The 10951-nt window shown below is 37.5% G+C and overlaps 1 protein-coding gene and 1 long non-coding RNA gene across 3 annotated transcripts in view; one reads left to right on the forward strand and one right to left on the reverse strand.

The window, feature by feature from the left end:
• Nucleotides 1-10951, forward strand: part of PPP1R1C (protein phosphatase 1 regulatory inhibitor subunit 1C) — a 216264-nt gene that overhangs the window by 3500 nt on the left and 201813 nt on the right. The gene's annotated exons all lie outside the window — the stretch shown is intronic.
• LOC138146609 (uncharacterized) lies at nt 2813-5155 on the reverse strand. Its single transcript, XR_011164547.1, has 2 exons — nt 5026-5155; nt 2813-3015 (listed from the first exon to the last, which is right to left on the reverse strand). It is a non-coding gene; the product is annotated as an uncharacterized lncRNA (long non-coding RNA).

Raw genomic sequence — 10951 nt, forward strand, 5'->3', positions numbered from 1 at the left:
AAGGAAAGGAAAGGAAAGGAAAGGAAAGGAAAGGAAAGGAAAGGAAAAGAGTAAGAAAAAAGAAAGAGAAAAAAGGAAGAAAGAAATGAAGGAAGGAAGGAAAGAAAGAAATAAAAATGCTGTATTTCTATTGTGCTCGATTATAAAAGTGGTTCAGATGATTGAGGAAAATAAAAGAAAAGTTACTTATTTCTGTTAAAAGTAAATAAATAAAAAACTACTTTCTCTTCTGAAGTAAGCTACTTCAACCAATATTTCCAGGGGTTGGTGATTTTTTTGCTTTTGAGTAGTGAGCATTGGGTCCCAGAGGTAAAATAATGAGATTCCAAGTTGTAACAACTGATGGAATTCTAGAATCAAAGAATTATAGAGTTGAAAAAAGGCCTTGGAGATTTTCTAGTTTCACCTCCCATAGGAATCACGAATCTCTTTTACCTCATTTCCAAAGAGTGACTGGATATTATTGGCTTCCACTTTGAGCATTTCCAATGCTTCCATTTCTGCACAGCTTTAATTGTTAAGAAGCTGCCTTAATAACGAGCCAAAATCTGCTTCTCTGTAATTTCTACTGATTTATTGTAGTTTTTCCTGATGCTACTAGAGTATCTCTCTAAGGGCCTTTCCAGTTCTAAATCCTTTGATTCCAATATTATTCATAGGAATAATACTTCATCTCTCAGATTCCACAAATGTAATCATGCAAGCCAAGCCTCAGAGTTAGTCAACATCCCAAGTGAAGAAAGGCCATTTAAATAGACCAGTTGGCTCAATAGATTAGAATTTCTTGTAAGAGAGTCAGAGGATTTGGGATTGAATCCCAACTCTGCCACTATCATACCTGAGTAGTCTTAGTTGAATCACTTAATCTCTGTGGGCCTCAGTTTATCCATTTATAAAATGAGCAGTTTGGACCTGCACCTCTGAAGTCCTTTCAGGTTTCACATCTGAATTCTCAGGTTACTGCTTTGCTTTTCATTTAAAAAAAACGTTATGAAATTAATTATCAGTAAGCATGAAGATTTCAGTATACAAAGAAGAGAAATGTATATGAAATCATGAATTCTGGTACATACGCTTTGTTGAAGAAAAGCTCTATAGTAAATTTAACGCACTAGTAACAAAATTACTCTATCTGTGTCCCTTTCTAAAGTTTTTGTTTTCTTCTGTGTTTTAAAATTTTTTCTATTGATGCTATTTTCTTTCTTTTTTTAAAAAAAATTTCTAACACTTCTTATTCATTCCTCTTTCCTGCCTCCCATAAAGTAGAAGTCTTACTATGTAACAAACGTTATCAACACAATGACAATATCTGAAATTGTGTTTCATTCTTCATTCATTGTGCTTCATTCTCTAGTAAGTGATTTACTTCTTTGACAAGAGACAAATGACAGGTTTTATCTTCCATATTCTAAGGACAAGATTGGTTGCTGCATTCTCAGAGTTCTGCAGTCTTTCAAAGTTGTTTTCCCTTAAATTATTGTGGTCATAGTGTAGGTTGTACTCCTGGTCCAGTTAAGTTGACTCTTTGTCATTTTATATAAATCATAAGTTTCTTTGAATTTGTTGTATTAGTTATTCATATACCACAATTTGTCTAATTCATTCCATTTATTTCCATTTCTTTGCTACAACACAAAGCGCTCCTACAACTCTTTTTGCATATATAAGCCTTTGACCTCTTTGTAGTATATGCCTAGTAGTACTATTGCTGGATCAAAAAGTAGACAGTTAACAGACTTCAGGAATTAACTCTAGTTTACTTTCCAGAATGATTGGCCATAGCTTCATCAGGATATTTGTCCCCCTATAATCCCTTCAACAATTGCTGTTTTCATTTTTCATCATCAACCTGATATATATGGGATAGAATTTCAGAATTGTTTTAATTTTTATTTCCCTTATTATTAATAATTTAGAGCCTTCTTCCATATTGCTGTTGATAGCTTATCTTTCTTCATTTGAAAACTGCTTGTTCATATCCTTTGACTCTTTATCCACTGGGGGAATGGTTGTTATTCTCACATATTTGCATCAGTTTCCTTTACATCTTGAATATTAGACCTTCATCAGAGAAATATGCTACAATGATTTTTCTCCAGTTAGCTTTCTCACCTTATTCTAGTCATTTGCTTTCCCACTAGGACAATTCTATATTTAATTCCAATATCTAGGTGGCATTGGCACTTTCCCCTAATTGACCCTATTCTTTTTTGTTGTCTTTAAGCACAATTTAAAAGATATTCTTCTAAATAACACTTCTGAGTATCACGCCATTGTATAAAGAGCTCTGTGATTTCCTAACTTACATTCCCTCCTTTGTGTAAAGAAAAAAGAAGAGAATGTAAAGACTACTGACCATAATGTTGCTAAATTCTTGGGTTGCCATTAAGTGGGTGATGTCAAAATATTTTTGACACACTTAAACAAGCTCTTTTGAAGTCCTTCCTTTATGGTTCCAGGGAACTATGTGTTCTATGGAAAATCTAACTGGGGTGTAGCATGAATTTCTGACAAATTTTATTGAGTATTTGATTGACTAGCAAATGAATGGTTAAAAAATGGGCATTCTCAAAATCATCTGTTAGACATGGTGTTTGAAACTCCCCATAAATCTTTCTTTATTATCAATGAATAAGCCAAAAAAAAATTAAATTCTCTACTATACAGAAATAATTATTGAGTCTTCTCAAATTTGTGTTAGATATTGTCTGATGAATCAGACTTACTCATTTTTTTTTCATTCCTGGGCTATTTGAAGAACTAAGTGCAATTTTTTAAAAGCCTATAAATGATTCATTTGAGTAGGTTAGACTTATAAATGTGTAATTTTTTATGGATACTTAAGCCAATAGAAAATATTGGATAGAAACATTTTAAATAGGAAGTAGCATGATACAAATATAGTGGAAGCAGCAATGAATTTGGAGTCAGAAAGCCCAAGGTCAGATCCTGGTTCTGGCATATACTACCTTGGTGAACATAGGTAAGAATCTCTCCAGGTCTCATTTGATTTATCTGAAAAAAAAAATGAGGGCATTAGGTTAGGTCACCTCTAAGGTTTCTTCCAGCCCTAAATTTATGATCCTGCCCAAATTCAGATTCTGTTCCTTACCATATAACTAGAGCTAACCAAGTTGAGCCCACACATGGCAGGATGGAGTCACATTTGTACATGATTCCACATCTGTCCTATAAAAATGATGCCAACCATTTTGCTTAAGGCTCTCAAATTCCCAACATTTAGGGTCACTACACTGGGGAGAGAGCAGCTAGGTGGTGCAGTGGGTAGGGCACCGGGTCTGGAGTTAGGAAGATTCAAATCCAGCCTCACACACTTACTAGCTGTGTGACCCTGTGCAAGTCACTTAACACTTTTTGCTTCACTTTCCTCATCTGTAAAATGAGCTGGAGAAGGAAATGGCAAACTACTCCAGTATTTTTGCCAAGAAAACCCCAAAGGGGTTCACAAAGGGTCAGAGACGACTAAAAACAACTAAACAACAACAACAACACATTGAGGATGAGGTTAGGTCTCTAAACGGACTTATACATTGAAAATGTTACCAGAAAGGATGACATATTAGCACACTTACATTTGCTGCCACCCAAAAGAGATCAGGGCTCAGAGAATAAGAAAGATCTGAGATGCTTGATTGGGAGGGAAGATGGTTCAGGAAATTCTGGAATTTGAGGAAAGCAAGCCAGCATAGGGTGAAATGTGCCACAGAATAATCTGAGATAGTTAGGAGCTGGTGTGAAGGTGCTAGGTATCTGGGACATGGGGAATCAAGGACAAGCTTTACCACCTTCACAAGTTTTTTAGGACTTGCCCTGTGTCTGGTTTAGTACAAACCATTTGCCTTTTAGCAATCAGGTTTTTCTTCTAAAGAGATGAAGTAATGATGATAAGCATTTTGAAAATATAGTATGTTATATATAGGAAAGAAAACAGGATACTTTATAGTAAAAACTATACCATAGTCCTGATCCTTGGGCATGATATTTTTGATCCAATGTTTTCTATGAAGTAAGTCTACACTTGCATGTAAAAAAAAATAACATTTCAGCTAATGTGACATAAAACTATAAAAAGTAAAATAATAATCCCTTCTCACAATCTATTAAAATGAATTGAAGATTTAATAAAAAATTTAAAAAGCATCTGGAACTAGTGATGGAATCATAGGGCTGGAAAAGACATTGAGAAATTATCCAGCACATCTCTTTATCTTTGAAGCAGGACCACACCTAAAGGAATCCAAACAGTTGAGGATTTATTCTGTTTTTAAAGCCCTGCATAGCAGAAGATTCCATAACTTCACCAGGCTCCTAGTGCAGTATTTAAATGTTCTTCATTGTCAAAAAATTCTTTGTTATTATCATTGCACATACCGCCTTTCTTCTCTTCCTTCCCCTAGCTACTAACTAGCACCTTCCTCTTTAAGATTACTTTGAACTTATTTCTTATATGTTTTATGTTTACCTGTATTCCCCCATTAGAATATACATTTCTTGAGGACAGGAACAGTTTTGTCAGTCTTTGTAACCCTGGCTTTGAGTATAGTGACAGGCACATGAAAAGCACTTAATAAATGTTGATGTCTAATTGATTATTTGTAACCCTTTCTTATGTTCAGAATTAGCTTTCTCTATTCTGTCCTTAATAGAAGAAAAGGATAAAGTCATAGAACAATAAAATATCAGAACTAAAAAGGACCTATGAAATCACTTAGTCCTTTTTATTGTGGAGGGCTGGAGAAGTTTAGTGACTTGCCCAACATTCCACAGCTATTTAGTGGCAGAATAAGGCTGAATCCCTGTTTATCTGACTGCCAGACAAGGCCAGGACTGGAACATAGGTCTCTTGGCTCAGAGTTTAGTGATTTTTCCAGCACACCATATTGTCTATGTTTGCTAGTCTTAAATATTTTAAAACAGTAACAAATCACTCCTAAGTCTTTTCTTTTCTGGGCTAAGTAACTCTAGCTTTCCTGCTAAGTAGAATTCCTCAACCTGCCAGCTTACCATTAGGGGTCCTTGCTGAACACTCTCCAAATTCTGTGGCCTCTCTTTGTGGAGCTCAGAGCTGACCATTATACTTTAGTAAGGAGTCAGCCTCAACAACGCCTTCTGAATATTAACGATTGTGGTATTCATTCTTTTCTACTTACTACTGAGCAAAGACAGTCTGGTTACAATTAAATTTAATGGGTCTGAGATCTATTAAAGATAAGTGAACTGTAAGAGGCCTGGAGCTAAGTGAATATTGGGATATGCATCCAGAAAACTGGGAGCCTTCTTAATAGTTCTTCATATATCTGGGGGAGAAATGAGCCCTGACCATTGGTGTGCAAAGGTTTTCTCATTATCTTTACTATATTCCCTTTCATGTATGAATTTTCTGTGATGCTGACTTTTTCTTTTTTTTTTTTGTTTGCTTCTTTCTTTTTTTTCGAATGCTTTATTAACTTCTGATTTATATCATTCATTTCCACCAGATTTTGAGTTACAAATTTTCTCCCCATTTTTCCCCTACCCACCGCCCCAAAATAGCAGTCCCACAGTATATCCCCTCTTCCAATCTGCTCTCTGCCATATTTTCTCCCATACCCCTTTCAACTTTTCCAGTAGATCTTTATGCCCCAATGCCTGTAAAAAATCTTATTTCCCAATTACATGTAAAATAGTATTAATAATAGTGTATATATATATATATATATATATATATATATATTTTATTTTAAAACTTTGAATTCCAGATTCATTCCTTCCTCCCTTGTCACCCACCCTTACTGGGAAGATAAGCAGTTCAGTATAGATTGTACATGTGTGGCAAAACAATAACATAGTGGATATATTGTAAGAGACTGACTATATTTCCCTCCCTCTTATCCCACCTCCCACTTGTTCTATTCTCTACTTTGATCCCATCCCTTTTCAAAAGTGGGTGCTTCCAACTTCCCTCCCCCCTAGCCTGCCCTCCCTTCTATCATCCCCCCTCTCATACCCTTCTCCCCCTACTCTCCTGGAGGGTGAGATACCCTATTTAGTGTATATTTCATTCCCTCCTCAAGCCAAATTCAATGTGAATAAGGTTGACCCATTCCCTTTTGCCTTCCAATTCTTCCCCTCCATTGTAACTATTTTCCCTTGCCTCTTCTACATGAGATAGTTTACCCTATTCTGTCTCTCCCCATCTCCTCTCATTATATTCCTCTCTCACCTCTTAATTTCACCATTTAAGTTTCATCCCTTCCTGTTAAATTGGTCCTGTGTCTTCTATCTATGTATACCTGTAAACATATGTACACACATTCACATATGTATTCATATGCCCATATACCCTCATATATAGACATATTTATTTCTATTCCCTTCAACTACTGAGAAAAGTTTTGTAAGTTACCATTATTGTTTTTCCATGCAGGAATGTTAATAGTTCAACTTTGATAAGTTCCTTATGATTTCTTTTCCTTGTTTACCTTCTCATGCTTCTCTTGCTTCTTGTATCTGAATGTCGAATTTTCTATTCAACTATGGTTTTTTCAGCAAGAATGCTTGAAAGTCCTCTATTCTACTGAATGACCATATTTTCCCCTGAAACATGATACTCAGTTTTGCTGGGTAGGTGACTCTTGGTTTTAATCCCAGCTTCTTTGACCTCCGGAATATCATATTCCAAGCCCTTCGATCCCTCAGTGTAGAAGCTGCCAGATCCTGGGTTATCCTGATTGTGTTTCCACAGTATTCAAATTGTTTCTTCCTGGCTGCTTGTAATATTCTCTCCTTAATCTGGGAATTCCAGAACCTGGCTATAATATTACTAGAAGTTTTATTTTGGGGATATTTTTCAGGAAGTTATTGGTGGATTTTTTCAACCTCTATTTTGCCCTCTTGGTTCTAAAACATCAGGGCGGTTTTCTTTGAGAACTTCCTGGAGGATGATTTCTAGGTTCTTACATTGATCATGGCTTTCAGGTAGTCCAATAATTTTTAAATTATCTCTCCTAGATCTATTTTCCATTTCAGTGGTTTTTCCCATGAGATATTTCACATTGCCTTCTATTCTTTCATTTGTTTGGATCTGTTTAACAGAATCTTGATTTCTCATAAAGTCATTAGCTTCCATTTGCTCCAATCTAATTCTGAAGCAATGATTCTCCTCAGTGAGCTTTTGAGATTCTTTTTCCATCTGGCAAATTTGACTTTTTAAGGCATTCTTCTCCTCATTGCCTTTTTGAGCCTCTTTTGCCATTTGAGTTAGTCTATTTTAACATGGTATTTTCCTCAGTCAGGCTGTTGACACTTATTTTGTAATTTTCTTGCATCATTCTCATTTCTCTTCCCAATTTTTCCTCCACTTCTCTTATTTGCTTTTTAAGGTCCTCTATGGCCTGTAACCAGCTCATATTTTCCTTTGAAACTTTTGGTGCAGGAGTTCTGACTTCACTGTTTTCCTCCTGTTCCATGCTTTGATACTTTTTGTCCCCAAAATAGGAGTCTAATGGTGGAATCTTCTGTCTGCTTTGTTTCCTTTGCCTGGTCGTGTCACCCTTCAGTCACTTGACCCCTGGGCTTTTTGCCACAGTAGGATTCTGCCACCAGACAGGGGAGCTTTTGTCCCAAATTCTGGGGTTTTCTCAGCTGCCAGAGGTATTACATGGATGCCCTCTCTGAGGTCTCCACACGCTCTGGCAAGCTGGACACATACACCAGGACCTCCACCCTAGACTACAGTCCAGATCCAAGAAGGTTAAAGAAAGAGCGATTACCCCTCATATTGGTGCTTGGTCCTCCTACACTCCCAGGAGCTGAAGCTGCCACATGGCACTGGCTGGCTGTGCCAGAGTCTCAGCAGCTTCTGGCCCCGGGGGCAAAAGCCACGCACTCCCACTTACTGGGTCCCAAAGTCCAGACTGCACTGACCTCTCACTTTGTCCTTCACATCTATGTGTTTATAAATCTGGAAATGGCCACAGCTGCTGCTGATCTAGAGTCCCTCTGGCCAGCAGCTGATCAGGCCCTCCCTGGGGCTAAAGCCTCCCTGTGGGGCTAGGCTTGGCTCCCATAGCACTGCTCTAATTCCTGCTGGCCTGCCAGGCTGTCCTCAGAGGGAGGTTAACTTCTCTGCATAATTTTGTGCATTCTGCATCTCCAAAGTTTGTTTAGAGTCCCCTTTTTACATGGATTGGGGAAAGTGGAAGCCAGAGCAGCGAGGAGGTCCTGCTTCTACTCTGTCATCTTGACTCAGCCCCCCTGACTTTTTCTTTGACCCTTTTTAGCACCAACCTGGAACTTAGGGGTGAAAAACAAATCAGTTCTACTTCCTTACTCAGAATCCTTAAATTGAACTAATGATAAAATACTGTGTACACTGTACGCTTATCTCCTGGTCACTGTATACTTGGCAGGAACTGGACCTGGACCAAGTCAAAGCTTTACAAAGCATGGAGTTGCTATATAAATCCTTGGTGATATTCTTGCTGTCCTGAGACTCTATATTTTTCTTGAAGAGCTATGTAAGATATGTAAAGCCAGAGAACTCACTGCCATGATTAGTACATTTAAAATTCCTTACTGAATTTGGGGGAGGGAGGCTCCATTAAGATATGTTCATGATTTTACCATCAAGAGGAAGCTACAAAACAGGTCTGGGTGACTGGATTGGGATGGAATGGTATAGTGGATAGAGACAGCATATATAGAGTTTGGGGGGGGTCACATGAGTTACATGGAAGATTTGTATAGTACCACTCTGTGGTGTCAAGGAGAGGACTCTGGATAAAAGTTCAGTTGTTCCTCCCATCAGAGATTCCTGATTTGGGACTTGGGTGACTTAGAGTGAAAGATACACAGGATGCTTTTAAGTTTGCTTATGGCTGAACCATTGCTCAGAGTGCAGAGACAGTTTTTTTTTTCTGGTCCATTTTAATCATTACAAATTACCCAGCCTTCCTTTATTTCTAGGATTCCTAACCTGGAGTCTATTGCCACCCCTCCCCTCTGCCAAAGGACCTATGAACTTGGAAGGGGAAAAGTTACTGCTTTCTTTCAATATAATTGTTTTTCTTTGTAATATATTTTCTTGTTTTTAAAAACATTATTCAGTAGACTGACAGAGAGGATTCATGTTGAGGGCATCACTATAAACAGAGATACTGGCTTTAGCTTTAGAGGACTTGAGTTCAGATTTTTTCCTCTATCATTTGAGACAAGTTACCACAAATGTGAATTAAATCAGGTAACCACCAGTGTGAACTGAGGCAAGTTATTTAACCTCTCTGGGACTCAATTTCCTCAACTGTAAAAATAAAATTGGGGCAAGGGATTGGACTAGATATTTTCTTAGCACCCTTTCAGCTCTACTGAAACTATGATCCCTTGTGACTTTATGTCATATTTCATTAATGAGATTTTCTGAGAAATTGTGAGGAAGGTCTATCTGATTTCCTTAGTTTTCATTTCCAATGAGACAATGAATGCCAAACCACACTGATTGATTTAAAGACCAGACATGCACATGCATTCCAGAGATGCTTCTGCACTTTGGAATAGATTGGTTCATTTTTTTTTCCACATAACTGTTTGGTTTGTGCAGACAGTACCCAAAATCATTGCCTATGAGTGATGACAAAAGGTGAACATTCACTTCTTATAACTTGCCCCAATTCCCCACCCCCTCTGCCTTTCAGTCTTACTATACCTTACACCCCAGCATGCACTCTGAAATGTGACACTGGCCTCTTTGCTATTCCTAGATAAGACACTAGCTCCCTACTCTGGGCATTTTCACTGACTGTCCCCCATGTTTGGAATGCTCTCACTCCTTATTTCCATCTCTTGGTTTCCCTGACTTCCTTTATGTCCTAGCTAAAATCCTATCTTCTCTGAGATTTTAAGGAATAAAAGCAAAACAAAAGCAAGGTAGAAAGGGAGAGTGGGCATTAGTGGAGGGGGGGGGTTGTAGGAGGAGAGTCATCAGGCAGAAAGTAGTATTTGAGCTTCATATTTAAGGAAAAGAGGTTTCTCTGACATGAAGGTATATAGGAAGTGTTTCAGGAATGGTGGATGGTCAGTGGAAAGGTATCAAAATGGGAGATGGAGTTTTGTGTTTGAAGAACAGAGAAAAGGCAAGTTTGGTTGGACTATAGAGTACAGGAAATGGAGTAATATTTAGTGAGGTTGAAAATTAAGTCTGGGTCAGATTGTGAAGGTCTTTAAAAGTAAAACAGGGGAGTTTATATTTGATTCTAGAAGCCACTGGGAACCACTGGAATTTATTGAGTAGAAGAATGATTTAGTCATATTTTACAATAATGATTAAAATATGTAAAACAAACTGTTCAGTTGGCTAACATTGCCAGAATTTGCTCAATAGACCTCTACTCCCATGGTACACAGTACACAATCTCTAAGATAAATTATTAATCCTAAACTATTTATTTTCTGTAGTCCAGGACAACACCAGTTTTCCCATAAAGAAAATCACTGAGATAGTTGCATAGGGGATCAAATTGTGTGCGTGTGCATGTATGTATTGGGGGTGGGGGCTTGAATACCTGGATTCAGAATTTAGGCTTTACCTTATAGATAGCAGAAAGCCACTGAGGATTTTTGATTAGGACAGTGACAATTTGAGTGTTATTTTAGGGAGGAATTCTTAATCACAAAGACTATCGGGTACTAGAATATTAGTATTTAGAGAGGAAATAAACATTTGGGCACTTTATTTTTAAAAAAGGACTAGCTAACTATTGTGGGGATCTTTATTGTGTTACACTAAAATAACTTTTTTTAATTAAAAAATATCAATACTTTAGTAAATAATTGGAAGGCATTGTATAGTGGATACAGTGTCCAGCCTTGGAGCCAGCAAGAATGAGGTACAAGTTCAGCTGTTGGTGTGTGTGTGTGTGTGTGTGTGTGTGTGTGTGTGTGTGTGTGTGTGTGT

This window comes from Petaurus breviceps, unplaced genomic scaffold (genome assembly GCF_028583685.1).
Source record: "Petaurus breviceps papuanus isolate PSGF00001 unplaced genomic scaffold, PetGlider_PUasm1.0 90763, whole genome shotgun sequence".
NCBI lineage: Eukaryota > Metazoa > Chordata > Mammalia > Diprotodontia > Petauridae > Petaurus > Petaurus breviceps.